This window comes from Ornithodoros turicata, chromosome 5, assembly GCF_037126465.1.
Source record: "Ornithodoros turicata isolate Travis chromosome 5, ASM3712646v1, whole genome shotgun sequence".
NCBI classification, from domain to species: domain Eukaryota; kingdom Metazoa; phylum Arthropoda; class Arachnida; order Ixodida; family Argasidae; genus Ornithodoros; species Ornithodoros turicata.
In genome coordinates this window covers 60,017,026-60,023,583 of record NC_088205.1, presented here as the reverse complement: position 1 = coordinate 60,023,583, position 6,558 = coordinate 60,017,026, and the positions used below count along the sequence as shown (strand labels likewise).

At 49.8% G+C, this 6,558-nt stretch overlaps 1 long non-coding RNA gene across 1 annotated transcript; it reads left to right on the top strand.

Annotated features, from left to right (window-relative positions):
- Positions 1-3,466: 3,466 nt before the first annotated feature.
- On the top strand, positions 3,467-5,871 carry LOC135396103 (uncharacterized). Its single transcript, XR_010423305.1, has 4 exons — positions 3,467-3,627; positions 3,707-3,804; positions 4,282-4,504; positions 5,561-5,871. It is a non-coding gene; the product is annotated as an uncharacterized LOC135396103 (long non-coding RNA).
- Positions 5,872-6,558: the final 687 nt, after the last annotated feature.

The window sequence follows — 6,558 nt, the reverse complement described above, 5'->3', positions numbered from 1 at the left end:
AAAATCGCATTCTGTTGCTGTCAGCATCATGCGGCGCCGGTGTGTTTGGCGGTTCAGTGTGGGCAGCAGCAGCGACAGAATCAGCCTTTTCATTCCCATCTACTCCGACTGTGAAGGGGTGCACTGGAATTTCACACTGGACCCCTTTTCTGTTAAGAGCCTGAGGCTGCCTACAATCTTGCGCGTGCTGGTGTCCTCCTGAGGGGATCTGGTGATTTGTTGAAGCGCACATTTAGAGTCTGATAGAATGAGGATGTCTTGGGCCGGGATGGATGATACGAAAACCAGCGCTCTCTGTATTGCTACTTGTTCGGCGAGGGTTGATGAGACGAAGGAATCTAGGCGGCCTCCCCAAGAGTGCTGGAGCGCAGGTATCAAAAACGCCGATGTACTACTCTGCAGCTTTTGATTACTTGGGCCATCAGTATACACGTGGAGGGTTGCTCCATATTGCTCGTGGATCAGTTTCGACGCCATCGACTGGATAACAGTGTCCGGGATTTCCCCCTTTTTCCGGAGATCTCGTATCGATAGTGCTACTTCAGGCTCTTCAACATCAAATGGGGCAGGTGGTGGACTCATTTCAGGTCCCGGCAGCGCAAGCAGCCTGTACATTTCTTCTTCCATAGCCTTGAACCGGGATCCTCGATGTTCGTTGATCCGTCGGATGATGTTTCTACCGGCCTGTGATTTGTGCAGAGGGTCAAGTTGCCGCAGTAGGCGCTATGTGGACTGTAGACGGAGAGGCATCGACTGGGCTTCTCCGTAGACCAACCCACAGGACGTTCATTGAGGTAGTGCTAACGCGGTTCGGAGTCCCATGCGGTGAGCCGCTTCGAACTCAGACAGTCTGGTAGCAGGTGGGAGAGCACAGGGCAGAGAATACTCTATTCTCTACAGGGCAAGCGCGCTATGTAGAGAAAGGAGCGTCGCTGGAGAGCAGCCCCAGTCTGTGCCCTGGAGTCGTCGGAAGACATTCTGGAACGACCGGATGGATTTCTAAATAGCTACAACCTGTGAGCTCCAGTTCTACTTGTCATCAATAGTGAGCCTCAGGAACCTCTGGCGCTCCACAATCGGTAAAGGGCAGCCTCGATGCTCCACGCTGACTTCTCGTCGACGTTTGCGATTGACGATCATGGAGAACGACTTTTCCGTCGAGACGCTTAGTCCTTTCGTTTCCAAGTTGTGGAAATGATTTGCAGAGCTGCTTCCATATTTGCCTTTAGTCTTCCCATTTTGCACCCTATGCACCACAGTGCTACATCGTCTGCATAGATCGTCATAGCGATCGTCAGTTTCAATGCGGTGAGACATTTCGGCAGGGACGACATGACAAGGTTAAATAATACAGGTCTTAAGACGCTGCCCTGTGGGAGGCCTTCAATAGGGCGAGCAGAGCTCATCACAGTGCAAAGGCGTATTTGCGCCCATGGCCTCTCTCGCGCCCATCGCTTTTGTGGATGAACGATGCCATGATGAATAAGATGATTGGTCGGTGGCAGTGATGATGATGATGATGATGCTCACACGCGACTGAAGAAAATGGTGCCGGAGAAAATTAGAGAGAAAGGACGGCGGAGTGCACTATACTCAATGTGCGACTGAACAACCTGTACAATATGAAAATGGAGAAGATGAATGAAGAAGCAAGAAAAGTAAAGGTGCTGGAGGCTCACATTGAAGTCATAACTACAGAAGATGCCTTAGTATACGATGAGGCGACGAAAATCAGGGACAGGACTCAATTTCCCCGTGTAGAGACAAAGCGAGCGATTAAGAGGCATCTAATGCAAATCCTGTTCTAATAACGTGAAGCCATATCGCAAATTGGCGGCCCTGTTTGCGCGAATGCACCTCCGCGTCCTTAACGACGGGTCCCCGACGTTCATACAGGCACAACGTCTCTCGTCTTGCATGGATCTCACGGCTGTGTCATCTTCCATAGTGCGACGTTTCTCTTGGAAGACCGGACCCGACGCACTCGGCAGTGACCACCTCCATTTCTTGATTGGAATCTCTGGTGTGCAACGTTCCAATCAAGCACGTTCCGTTAAGTCCACCAACTGGACCGCGTTTCGTTGCACAGTTGAGTCGGCCCTTGTGAACCAGTCAGTCGAGACCGCGCCCATCTCTGTTTTCTGTTGAACCGTAGCAGATGCTGCGCATTGTGCTTGTACTGAACGGCGCCTCCCCGTTTCTTTTACGGCTGTAAATATGGAATACGACATATTGCGTGCTGTCCGTCGCCGTGCTGAACGGAAGACTCGCCGCACCGGTCTTGGTTGAAGCCCGACGAATCCAGAAACTCCTACACCGTCACTTGGTGAAACTTGCTGCTGCTCGCTGGCGCCGTTTCGCAAACTCTCTGTCTCCGCGTACACCGCTATCAAAAATATGGGGCTTTCCACACCAGTGGCCCAGCGGCACCCATTTCAGGCTCTTGCAATTGCCTCCGCCCGTTCGGAATGCCAGGTTGCGAACGACTATTGAGCCCTCCTCATCAGAGGAACCGGGACTGCCATATCACTGCCAGTGGATTCGTCGGTTTCGTCGGCCCTGCTATCGTGGTTGTCCTGGTAACTTCGCAGGCGCTTCGCTCTGTGAGCGCTCGATCCCTCCTCCCCCCACGAGTTAGACACTGGCCTTAGGATATCCCCTTCTCATACTTGTCCTGGGTCTAATAGCATTACCTACAAAGTACTCCAAAATCTCCCCCAATGTGCCTCTGGTACACTGCTGATGATCTACAACCATTGCCTACGAGTCAAAGTGATGGAAGCTTGCGATGGTGTTGCCTCTCTTGATGCCTGGCAAATCCCCGCACGCTCTGGACAGTCGCTCTTACCAGTTGTGGTGGGAAGCTTATGGAGCGCATGGCGTACGCGTGGCTGAACTGGTACTTCGAAACTACACAATTCTACCTTCAGGTCATGGCCGGATTCCGCCAAGAAAGATCAGCTATAGATAATGTGATAGCCCTCGTTTCCTCTGTGCAACAAGCGAGGTCGGAAGGACTCCTCAGTGCTACTCTGTTTCTTGACGTCGCAAAAGCCTACGACATCGTTGTTCCCAGCGTTGTGGTTGCATCTCTCAGGAAGCCGGGTTGCTGCTGCACTCTCATGGTCACTAGCTGCACACTCTCATGGCTACGCGATTTCTTTCGGACAGATTTTTGTTTTGCGTGAGAGGGCGGTAGTGCCAAGTACCCTGTGCCCCGCGTCGTTCCGCAGGGCAGTGTTCTAAGCCCCTCTCGTTCAATGCCATCATGGCGCACCTGGCCCCTCAACTGCCTAATGATAACCACATCACCATATATACGGATGATATTTGCATATGGACTTCTGCTGTGGGGCGGGATACCAATACAACGCCGCCTGCAATCTGCTCTGGGCGCTACTGTGCCATGTCAAGGGCTATCGGTATCGCCAACCAAAACCGTGGCTATGGCATTCACGCAGCTGTCAGTCTTCAACGGATCCCTCTGCTTGACAGGATCAATACTGCCGTTTGTTCCCTAGTGCAAGTACCTTGGCGTCGTCATTGATCGGGAACTAACATGGTCTCGGAAGATTACTGCCCTCTGTGCCACTACACGCTCTTACATTAACGCGCTTCGCCACCTGTGTGAGTCCTCTTGGGGTCCTTCTTTCACCGATCTCTTCCAAGTACACACCTCTTTGACTACGGGCACTTTACGCTACAGGTTGCCTGTTTTGAACGGTATTTCCCCCTTCAAGGAACGGCAACACTTAATATTCAAGCTCGTAGCCTGCGCACTTGCTTGGGTGTCCCGAAGACCACGTAAGCCTTCTCTGCTATCTCCGAAGCGCGGGTTCCTTCTGTGCTTATCCTCCGGGACACGGCAACCCCCCAAACTTACACATGCCGCATTGTACGACACGCATGTCACCACCTTCGTGATGTTACGCAGCGTGCCCTGCTTCTGTGCACGGTCAAGCTGTTCTGCGCCTACAAAATCACATCCCACCATCATATACCTTGGTGTCTTGTATGGAGCCGATGTGAACCTTATGTCTGCCTCCCTTGCACACATCCATTCCTGGTCTTGCGAAAAGAGCCACGTCCCAGATGTTGTGGCATGCAAACTTACACTGCAACATCTCCACTCCCTGCACTCGAATCGAACGGAGGTTTACAGTGCCGGCAGATGATGCTGCAGCTACTGCTACAAGCGTATCATGCTAGCTATTCAAAATTAGCTAGAGAAAATAGAGGTAGAAGATGGGAAATACATGGCAACGTTCAATATTTTAACAGGTATCGAAAGTCCCATAGGACCCTGCGTCTTTGGAACGACACCGTGATAAGAGCGTCAGCGCCATCCATCCGTCGCACGAACTACTACAACTGTGAACAAATGACGACAGAGAGGACGTCGGCATCAGGTTGCGGAATGGGTTCACCCATTCCATTCCAATTCTATTCCGAGGAATGGAGATTTGTGATAACTCCATTCGTTTCAAGTCCTCGGCATGGAAAGGTGTGGTCAATTCCTACTCCTGTAATAGCGCGGCAACCCCATTGCGTTCCTTTAATTCCATCAATAAAAAAGAAAAGAAAAAGCAAAGAAAGAAGGACCGGTAACTATACTGACTAGCACAGCACTCTTAGATGAGGTTGCCATTACCCAGCACTGAAAAAGCACAGAGACAAAGCGCAGGGAGGCTCCTAACATCACAACAACATCAATGCGTTATTGTGATGATTAACATTGTTGTTTTTTAATTCGGATATGTAAGCAATCGTGCTGATCAGGGATATAGTGTGCTTCGGTTCACAAACATGAGGTGCTGGATTCCTAATTCCATTCCCATTCCATTCCTAGGACGGTTTCCGCCATTCCATTCCAATTCCATTCCAGGCTATAATAAATATGGAATGATTCCGGAATCATTCCAACTCGTGGCAACTCCGCAGCCCTGGTCGGCATTGCGCAAAATATAATGAGCCGGGGCGCACCAGCACCCGCGTGCTCCGTTTGCTTTTGCTTGCTTCACGATACTGAGCAGCTGAAAAAGTATTCGAAAGCGGATCGCCCGCCAACCTAACCAAACTTTTCCTGTTCCTAGCGAAATAAAGGCGTGTCTTCCCACTTTGCCTATTCCCATTTCGCCTAATGCTTTTTATCAGATTATCTCCCAACCCCCCGCCATGTTCCCTCACCCGGAACTGCACGGGGTCGCAGTTCGCCTAATGTATGTGCTAGGCAGTCCAATGAATTGCAAGTCGGCCTATGCCTGACTAACCTTTCCCCGTTTTTTTTTTTTTTTTTTTCAATAAACATATTACCCCTCCACCAGGCAGTCCCATTTCGCCTACTGGGGCCTATCACGGGATTAAAGACGGCGTTTCTCCTTTTCCATTGCAGCCTGTGCTCGATCATAACTGAAGATGCTGTTTTAAGCAAAATGTCTATTTTTCTTCGCACTCCTATCGTACGCACCTCACCTATAACGGAAACACATTCCCCGTGTTTAATAAAGAGGTTGTATTTCACTTTGAAAGTTTTCGCTCACTATGTATTTCGTACATATAGGCATACACCAAGCCCGAAGAAGCCGCGAGCGGATTCCGAAGGGTAACGATCATAGTTGAACGACAAGGTTCGGTTAAGCTGCATCAGATGTCCGACAGCATCTACGTGTGAGACCAGCCTTCGTTCGCCGATTGTCTCTTCAACAGCTGAAGCTTCTCATGTACTGTAGGCCCTCCTTCTGCGTGGCGGCATGTGGCCGGATATAAGCATCGCCTGTTGCTTCTCGACTTGCTGGCGCTGGTCCCTCTGAAGAAGGTGGATCATCTTAAACACGTTATGGCAACGTTGGGCCATGGCATTAAACCCTGTGGTGCCATCCCTCTGTATTAATTGTCGTCCATCTTCACAGGTTAGCGTAGTCGTTCCACAGAATATTCTCTGGAAACAATGCAGCTTTTATCAGGCCTAAGCCTGATAAAAGAGCAAACGACCGTACATTTGATAACCTGAAACAAATATGACATCTTACGGACTTATCTCAAAGGCAGAGTGAGTACAGCGGAAAGGTAAGAACATAGTATAACACACATGTAACCAAATATTCAGTGTACTAGCGCTACGTCGCTTTTGGGCAGTTGCAATTTCCAATCAATCTGTCACTAAACGATACGACTACGCGATTAACCTTATGACGTCTCTACGCACCAGGAGAAACGACAACCATTTGATACTGGAAAAATGGCTAGGAAGCAAGCTAGCTGACGACTAGAATACATGATGAAGTCAACGAAAAACGGACACACGCAGACAACCTCTTCTATTGTTTGACGACCACTGGGAAGAAAGGCGACATTTTGAATTGAAGTGCTGAGTCGAAAAATACTGAAGATTTCATATTATATCGTTTGCAGTGATCCTTAAAAAGGCTTGGTGAAAAGGACAATAAGTCCTGATGTACCGTTTGTAGTGGAGTCTGTAGACTGTCGAGCCACAGACGCCACGGGCTTGGCTCTGATGCAGAAACACATTACTCGGTCCTTCTGAACACCTTGCTTTTT